The sequence below is a fragment of the Saccopteryx leptura genome, chromosome 3 (assembly GCF_036850995.1).
Source record: "Saccopteryx leptura isolate mSacLep1 chromosome 3, mSacLep1_pri_phased_curated, whole genome shotgun sequence".
NCBI lineage: Eukaryota > Metazoa > Chordata > Mammalia > Chiroptera > Emballonuridae > Saccopteryx > Saccopteryx leptura.
Window position 1 is genome coordinate 223,319,062 of NC_089505.1, and position 9,661 is coordinate 223,328,722.

A 9,661-nucleotide genomic window follows, 5' to 3' on the forward strand; every position below is an offset into this window, starting at 1 on the left:
CTTTTTTTTTTTTTTTTTTTTTTGTATTTTTCTGAAGCTGGAAACGGGGAGAGACAGTCAGACAGACTCCCGCATGCGCCCGACCGGATCCACCCGGCACGCCCACCAGGGGCTACGCTCTGCCCACCAGGGGGCGATGCTCTGCCCCTCCGGGGCGTCACTCTGCCGTGACCAGAGCCACTCTAGCGCCTGGGGTAGAGGCCAAGGAGCCATCCCCAGCACCCGGGCCATCTTTGCTCCAATGGAGCCTTGGCTGCGGGAGGGGAAGAGAGAGACAGAGAGGAAGGAGGGGGGTGTGGAGAAGCAAATGGGCGCTTCTCCTATGTGCCCTGGCCAGGAATCGAACCGGGGTCCCGCACACGCCAGGCCGACACTCTACCGCTGAGCCAACCGGCCAGGGCCCACACCCAGTTTTTAGACCCTAAATTTTTCGAAAAAGGGTGCATCTTATACGTGGGGAAATATGATATGCTTCTCTGGTTTACTTTTTATCCAATCTGAAATTTCACTACTTTGCTTTCTCCTGCCTCCCTAATCTACCACCAATGAATTTCACACAGCCTGACCCCTTACATCTCCTTTTTGATTTGTAGAAAATAAGCTGCAAACCTGCCATTCTCTGCAGCATTTCTCAATTTGTTGGGATTTTGCTTCCCAGGAATTGTAATCAATTTGGCTCAAATAAACAGATAAAACATTCTCTACATGCTTGAACATTTCTTACATCAATATTATTTATCAATGTGACCCCAATAAATTTAAATAACTATAAAGAGAAAGAAGAAAAATGAACCCAGCCATTTAAAAATTTTTTTTCATTGATGGGGGAGGATGGGGAGGAAGAGACAGAAACAGAGAAACATCAACTCGTTTTTCCACTTAGTTGTGCATTCATTGATATACCGTTTTTCCCCATGTATAAGGTGCTCCCATGTATAAGACCCACCTTAAGTTTGGGGCCTGAAATTTGAAAAAAAAAGTATTACATAAAGTTATTGAACTCAAGTTTTATTCATCATAAAATTCATACAACTCCTCATCACTGTCAAACCTCCTATCCATTAGCTTGTTCTCATCTATGTCTGATGATGAATCACTGTCTTCATGTATTGCCTCATCCTCAGTTCCATCTATGGCATTTGAACTGCACATTTTTATCTTATTTTTATTAATTTTAATGCAGTGACATTGATAAATCAGGGTACATATGTTTCGAGAAAACATCTCCAGATTATTTTGACATTTGATTATGCTGCATACCCCTCACCCAAAGTCAAATTGTCTTCTGTCACCTTCTATCTGTTTTTTTTTGTGCCCCTCCCCTCCCCCTCCCCCTCCCTCTCCTTCCTCGCCCCCTCCCCACCCCTCCACCCCACCCTCTGTTACCATCACATTCTTGTCCATGTCTCTGAGTCTCATTTTTATGTGCCATCTATGTATGGGTTCATATAGTTCTTAGTTTTTTCTGATTTACTTATTTCACTCCGTATAATGTTATCAAGGTCCATCCATGTTATTGTAAATGCTCCGATGTCATCATTTCTTATGGCTGAGTAGTATTCCATAGTATATATGTACCAAAGCTTTTTAATCCACTCGTCCTCTGACGGACACTTGGGCTGTTTCCAGATCTTCACTATTGTGAACAATGCTGCCACAAACATAAGGGTGCATTTCTCCTTTTGGAGCCGTTCTATGGTGTCCTTGGGGTATATTCCTAAAAGTGGGATGGCTGGGTCAAAAGGCAGTTCGATTTTTAATTTTTTGAGGAATCTCCATACTGTTTTCCACAGAGGCTGCACTAGTCTGCATTCCCACCAGCAGTGCAGGAGGGTTCCCTTTTCTCCACATCCTCGCCAGCACTTATTCTGTGTTTTGTTGATGAGCGCCATTCTGATCCGTGTGAGATGATATCTCATTGTGGTTTTAATTTGCATTTCTCTAATGATTAGTGATGTTGAGTATTTTTTCATATGCCTATTGGCCATCTGTATGTCCTCTTTGGAGAAGTGTCTATTCATTTCTTTTGCCCATTTTTTGATTGGACTGTTTGTCTTTCTGGTGTTGAGATTTACAAGTTCTTTATAAATTTTGGTTATTAACCACTTATCAGACGTACTGTCAAATATGTTCTCCCATTGTGTAGTTTGTCTTTTTATTCTGTTCTTATTGTCTTTGGCTATGCAAAAGGTTTTTAGTTTGATATAGTCCCATTTGTTTATCCTGTCCTTTATTTCCCTTTTCCGTGGAGATAAATCAGCAAATGTATCGCTGCGAGAGATGTCGGAGAGCTTACTGCCTATGTCTTCTTCTAAGATGCTTATGGTTTCATGCCTTACATTTAAGTCTTTTATCCATTTTGAGTTTATTTTTGTGAATGGTGTAAGTTAGTGGTCTAGTTTCATTTTTTTGCAGGTAGCTGTCCAATTTTCCCAACACCATTTGTTGAAGAGGCTGTCTTTACTCCATTGTATGCCCTTACCTCCTTTATCAAATATCAGTTGTCCATAGAGCTGTGGGTTTATTTCTGGGTTCTCTGTTCTGTTCCATTGATCTATGTGCCTGTTCTTATGCCAGTACCAGGCTGTTTTGAGTACAATGGTCTTGTAGTATAGCTTGATATCATGAAGTGTGATACCTCCCCCTTTATCTTCTTTTTTAAGATTGCTGAGGCTATTCGTGTTCTCTTTTGAACTGCCACACTTCTTAAATGACTTGACAACGATCTCAATCTTGATATTGTCCCAGGATATTTTCACCCAATTACAAACTTCTTCTATAGTTGGTTTCTTCACTCTTCTTGCTGGTGGCAGAAGACTTCATCCATTGATTCCATTCATCTCTCATGGCAGCTTTGAAGGGTTTGTTAATGCTGACATCAAGTGGTTGGAGCTGGGATGTCAAGTCTCCAGGTAGGATGGCAAGTTTTGTTTTTTGCTCTGCAGCAATCTTCTTTGTGTTTTTTGTTATGTGTGCCCTGAACTGATCAAGCACCAATAGGGCAGGTTTGCATAAGAGCCCACGTGGTCTCCTTCTCCAAACTTTCTCAAACCAGATCGTCAGCCCATCCTGATCCATCCAACCCTTGTCATGAATGTGGGCAATCACTCCTCTAGGAATGTCTTCTTTTGGCATTGTTTTGCATTTGAAAATCAGCATAGGAGGCAGCTTGGTTTCATTGGTGCAAGCTAGAACAACTGTGTAATGACTCTTTTCATGTCCACTTGTCTTCACAGTAACAGTTTTCAGCTCCTTCTTATCAATAGTTCTGTCACTTGGGACATCAAATTGAAGGGGGACTTTGTCCATATTTGCAATCTGTCCCAACTCAAACTGATGTGTCTTCCAACACTGAATGACAAAACAATGAAATTCAAGGACCTCTTGCTCATAGCTTTCAGGCATCTTCTGGGCAAGTCTGCTGCATGTACGCATGCTTAGTCCATTCTGTTTCATGAGCCTGAAGCACCAATTGTGTCCTCCTTTGAAATCAGTAACTTCTTTTTCATCAGCAATTTTTCTTGCCTCATGCTAAACCATTTTGTGGACACAGGGATTCCAATTGTCCTTTGCTGTTCAAGCCATATGTTGTATTCCCTCTCTAAATCAGGCCATCTTACTGACTTTCCTCTCATGGCCTTCTGCTGTGGCATTTTCAGTAGGCTTTTCCTGTAGCCAGTCTCAGATTAATTTCTTAGTTGGAGGAGGACCAAACTTATGTTCAGCAGCAACACAATTTCCATCACTTTTGCAAACTGGATCACTTTTAACTTGAACTCAGCACTGTACGAAAATCTTTTCTCAGTCATTTCTGGGCAGAACGTGGCAAAACGTAACCTACTGTAATGTACCGGTAACAAGTGCAAAACAATAAGCACAAAGACAGTAGATGCAAAAAAGCGGGAAGTACAAGTAAAAAAATCTACAACCACTGTATAAGAAGATGCACCCAGTTTTTAGATCCCAATTTTTTTTCAAAAAAAGGTGCAACTTATACATGGGGAAATACAGTACATTGATTGCTTCTCATATGTGCCCTGACTGGGGATCAAACCAGTGGCCTCGGTGTGCTAGGACAATGGTCTATTTGCTGAATCACTGGGTCAGGGCTGGACCTGTGTTTTGAGCCGTCATGAACAAAGTGGGTTTGTGGCAGAACAGAAGGATTTGTTTACTTAAGAGACTTTGTCATACCAAGAATCCAAGCAGTGCTGTTAATGACACTGGAGTGCTGCAGGGGATGGCAGAGTGACATGTTCTGCTGGGAACACAGCACTGTGCTGGCACCTGAGGACCGAGGATCTTTGGGAGTATTGTAGGGTGTGGGGCAGCTGTGTTAGGCTTGCCTGCGGGTTTATCAGCTGCAAGCATTTTGCTTGATTAGTCCGTGAGCACGTATGCATAGCCTATATAAGGCTATGGGTGCTTCCCTTGGGCGTCGATTCTCCCAGATCGCTCTCACACCACCATCAGGTTCAGTTTTCCTTGCTCTGTTGCCCTTGTTACCAATTGCAGATTTTCCTTTGTTTATTAGCTCTTTCTCTTTTGTTGTTTATTTGCTTGCTCATCTGTCTTTGCAAGCCTCCAATAAATGGGTATGGCCTGACACTTTCTGGATCCGCAGTTTCTCTACCATCTACCCAAATCTAATGTGAACCTGCCTGGCTTTGGACACTTGCATTATATCTGGCATAGTGGGCAGGGTTCGGAGCAGATGAGTATGGAGCCGCCGATACCCTTGAAGGGTGGGGTAGAGGAGTGGTTGCTGTTCTCCAGCGTATGGTTCCCTGTGGCTATCCCTTTGGGGGCCGTAGGCTGGGTGTTTTTTATAGCCCTGCAAGAGGAAACCGAGAGCTCTGTGTGAGAGGCGGCCTGAGGTCAAAAGCTCCAGAAAGAGCTGCAGTACTGAGAATTGCAAGTCAGGCTAAGGGCTGAGAACCAGTGATTGTGTGAACTGGAGCCAGCACTGGAGAGGGAGGCCGACCGGGTTCAAGAGTTGCATTGTGAGGTGCAGGCTGAACACCAATGGTGCCTGGAACTGGAGCGGTCTCTGGAGAAGAAATTGTGGGTTTACAAGTTGTAGTTTGCCCTGGAAGCTGAACATTAGCAGCAACAGCTGTTGGAGAAACAACTGTGGGTTCAGGACCTTGAGAGTTGGGTTCAGGAGCTCGAGAGTCAGCTTTGGGCCAAGAGCCAGAATCTGCGGGAGCCAAAGCAGGTGCAGAAGATGGAGCTGCATTCCTGCCAGCAGAGTGGCTCTGAGTTGGCTGGAGCAGGTGTTTCCAGCTCCTTGTTTTCTGAGAAGGAGATTCGGCCTGCAACCGCAGTCCACAGACTCAGAGCCTGGCTGGTGCTTGCCAAGAAGGTAAGAACCCCAGCAGCAAATAGTCCCTCAGGGGCAACCACAGCTTCCTCCACAGATAGTGGAGCACTCTGTGGTCCGGCCCTACACCCGGGCAGAGTTGATTGAATTGGGGGCACAATTCAGGCAGAAACCCATGGAGCCTCTGGCAGACTAGCTACTGAGGACATAGGGGTGGATGGTATTATGCTGTATGGAACAGAGATGGAGAAATTGGCCACCATTACCACACACTCCCCCTTGAGGCAGCATCTTCAGAACTGCCATGACAACCCAGGAGACCATACCCTATTAGAATGGGTGATGGCTGCCATTCGTATGGTCTGGAAGGATGCTGGGGACTTGCAGGGGGCAGTGAGTTGGTGGCAGTGCTATAGTGAGTTAGTAAAGGTCCTTCGGGAACTAAGTATGAAGAATGCTGCTTTCCACCTGGGGTCTCGTGAACCAGATGAGGAAGTGTTGAAATTGTATGATTTGTCATGTTGTTGTAATTTGTGTAATGTGCCTAATTTCTTTGTGCAGGAATACCTGTGCTTTATAGATTGTGAAGGGAACAAAAGGGGTGGAATGTTGGTCAAATAAGTTTGTGAATAATGATATATATGTTTACTCCTTAAAGTTTGCATTGGATGTGGGGGGACAGGATTTAAGCAGGCAGGATTCTTATAGCCTAAGGTTTAATTTTAAGACTAGCTTTTCCTACCCTTTTTAAAATTTTTATTTATTTTATTTATTTTTTCTGAAGCTAGAAACGGGGAGGCAGTCAGACATTCTCTCGCATGCGCCCACCCAGGATCCACCCAGCACGCCCACCAGGGTGCGATGCTCTGCCCATCCGGGGCGTCGCTCTGTTGTGACCAGAGCCACTCTAGCACCTGAGGCAGAGGCCATGGAGCCATCCCTAGCTCCTGGGCCATCTTTGCTCCAATGGAGCCTCGGCTGCAGGAGGGGAAGAGAGAGACAGAGAGGAAGAGAGGGGGAGGGGTGGAGAAGCAGATGGGCGCTTCTCCTGTGTGCCCTGGCCAGGAATCGAACCCAGGACTTCCGCACACCAGGCCGACGCTCTACCACTGAGCCAACCGGCCAAGGCCTTTCTTACCCCCTTTTTTTTTTGCATTTTTCTGAAGCTGGAAACGGGGAAGCAGTTAGACAGACTCCCGCATGCGCCCAACTGGGATCCACCCGGCATGCCCACCAGGGGGCGATGCTCTGCCTCTCTGGGGTGTCACTCTGTGGCATCCAGAACCACTCTAGCGCCTGAGGCAGAGGCCACAGAACCATCCTCAGCGCCCAGGCCATCTTTGCTCCAATGAAGCCTTGGCTGCAGGAGGGGAAGAGAGAGACAGAGAGGAAGGAGAGGGGGAGAGGTGGAGAAGCAGATCGGCGCCTCTCCTGTGTGCCCTGGCCAGAATTGAACCCGGGACTCCTGCACACCAGGCCGACGCTCTACCACTGAGCCAACCGGCCAGGGCCCTACCCTTTTTGATGTAGGGTGGTGCATGCACTCTCATGAGGAATCCCATTATGCTTCAGATAAGTGACTCTGTATCAGAAACTTCCTTGTTTGGATTAAAGGTTTTGATTCCTACACTATAAAATGGGGGCAGACCAGGAGCTTGCTCTCTCTTGGTTCCTGAGATTAGCATTAGAGAGGAGAGCAGAGAGAGGCCACGTGGAGGAGGCCAGGAGAAGCAGCCAAGATGGTGGAGTGCTGAGTGAGAAGACAGTTTGTGCAGAGTTTGTGCAGAGAGAAGGAAGGAGATGGGGAACAGAGGTCAATAAGTCTGGTGAGCTAGTAACCTTTGATTCTAGGAAACTCGGATAAGTCAGTAGCTTTGTGAGCACTGAATGAGTGGTTTTTGGAGCCCAGTGTGTGTTTTTACTTGCCCGCCAGGTGCAAGCTAGGATTCAAGATGATGGCCCGCCTGACCAGGCGGTGGCGCAGTGGATAGAGCATCAGACTGGGATGCGGAAGACCCAGGTTCGAGACTCCAAGGTCACCAGCTTGAGCGCAGGCTCATCTGGTTTGAGCAAAAAGCCCACCAGCGTGAACCCAAGGTCGCTGGCTCCAGCAAGGGGTTACTCGGTCTGCTGAAGGCCCGTGGTCAAGGCAGATATGAGAAAGCAATCAATGAACAACTAAGGTGTTGCAACACGCAATGAAAAACTAATGATTGATGCTTCTCATCTCTCTCTGTTCCTGTCTGTCTGTCCCTGTCTATCCCTCTCTCTGACTCACTCTCTGTCTCTATAAAAAAAATAATAATAAAAATAAATAAATAAAAAATAATAAAGATGATGGCCCATCAGCTTTTGGCTCTGTTGTTTCTTTACCGACTGTTCAAATCCAGTGCGAACCTGCATGGGCCTGGCGGCTGTCATGGTGGCCGTGCATACTGGCCTTATGGCCTTACATGTAGGATCACAGACAGGCACATGAATAAACAGCAAAAGGAAAATCTGCTATTCTCAGTAAGGGCAAGGGAGCAGGGAAAATAGCACCTCATCGTGATGGGAGAGCGATCTGGGAGAATTGCTCCCCAGGAAAAGCACCCCCAGCCTTACATAGACCGTGCACAAGTAGTGCTACCATGCACCCACTGGCCAATCAGGCAAAGTGCTTGCGGCCAGTAAACCCGTGAGCAAGTCTAACACAGCCGTTTTTCCCACAGGCAGTTTACTTAAAGTTCTAAAGAGTGGCTCTGTCTTAGTCTGTTTGGGCTGCTATGACAAAAAATAATGTAAACTTTGCAGCTCTTAAAAAACAATTTATTTTTCCTAGCTATGAAGGATGAGAAGTCCACAATGATGATGCTGGCAGATTCAGTGTCTTGTGAGTGCCTGCTTTCTGACTCATGGACAGCCATCTTTTCCTTGTGTCCTCATTTGGTGGAAAAGACACTAATTCCATTTATGTATGCTCCACCCTCATGACCTAAGCACCTCTTGAAGGTCCCACCATTAAACACCATCACATATAATATGGTTTCAACACAGGAATCTGGGGGATGGTAGGACACAAGGATTCAGTCCTCAGTAGGCTCTTTCTTGGCATGAAGTATTCTGAGAAGAGGCATTTGAGCTAATCCCTAAAGGTCAACATTCCAAATAAAGGAATGAGGAGGTACCCAGACACTAAGGCTACAAAGTGCAAGAAGTGTTTTAGGACTCTCAGGAGACCATTTTAATGCAGACATAGTTTCAACATATAATGCTGGTGGCTGAGGCCCGGCAGATTCACGTTGGATTCAGTGAGATGGGAGACAAACTGCAGAGCTGGAAAGGGTTGGGACATTCCATTTAATAAAGTTTCACAATGGTGGACAAGCACACAGGCAGGGAAAACCATCTCTCAGGCAAATGAACAACAAAAATGGCCCCTCACAGTGGCGGGGAGGCATCTGCCATCTGCAATCTCCAATCTGTCTTGAGCGCAAGCACCCATAGCTTTATACTGTATAGGCCATACACACCGGGCACAGCCATGCACTCACGTATCAATCAGGCAAAGTGCCTGCAGCTGGAAACCCCATGAGCAAGCCTAACACAGTTGCCCCACATAATACATTTTACATTTTTGGATAAAGAATTTAAACTATTTTTTAGGCAATAGGATATCAATTGATACTTTTAACCTGAGGATACCACACAGCAGGGGAATTAGAGCTCAAGAAAATTTTCTAGTTTCCATAAGTGTGTGTAAAGCCAGTAGCCACAGCCATCATCACAGCCACCCGGCCCATGCAGATTCGCATTTGATTCGGACAGATGGTAATGAAGCAATGGAGCCAAGAACTGGTGGGCCATCATCTTTATCCTAGCTTGCACCTGGCGGGCAAGAAATATACACAGTGGGAAAACAATTCCCTTTCCATTCAGGGCTCCCAAAGCCACTGACTTATCCAAGTTTCCTAGAATCAAAGTTTTCTACCTCACCAGCCTTATTCACCTCTGTTCCCCATCTCCTTCTCCCTGCACAAACTGGCTTCTTCTTCAGCACTCCGCCATCTTGACTGCTTCTCCTGGCCTCCACGTGGCCTTTCTCTGCTCTCTTCTCTAAAGCTAATCTCAGGAACCAAGAGAGACAGCAAACTCCTGGTCTGCCCCATTTTATTTTGTAGAATAGGGGTTGGGAACCTATGGCTCACGAGCCAGATGTGGCTCTTTTGATGGCTGCATCTAGCTCGCAGACAAATCTTTAATAAAAAAAAAATAACGTTAAAAATATAAAACATTCTCATGTATTGAGGAAACAGGGACACTGGAAGGTAGGCTTCCCCCTCACTCCTCTAAGGGAGG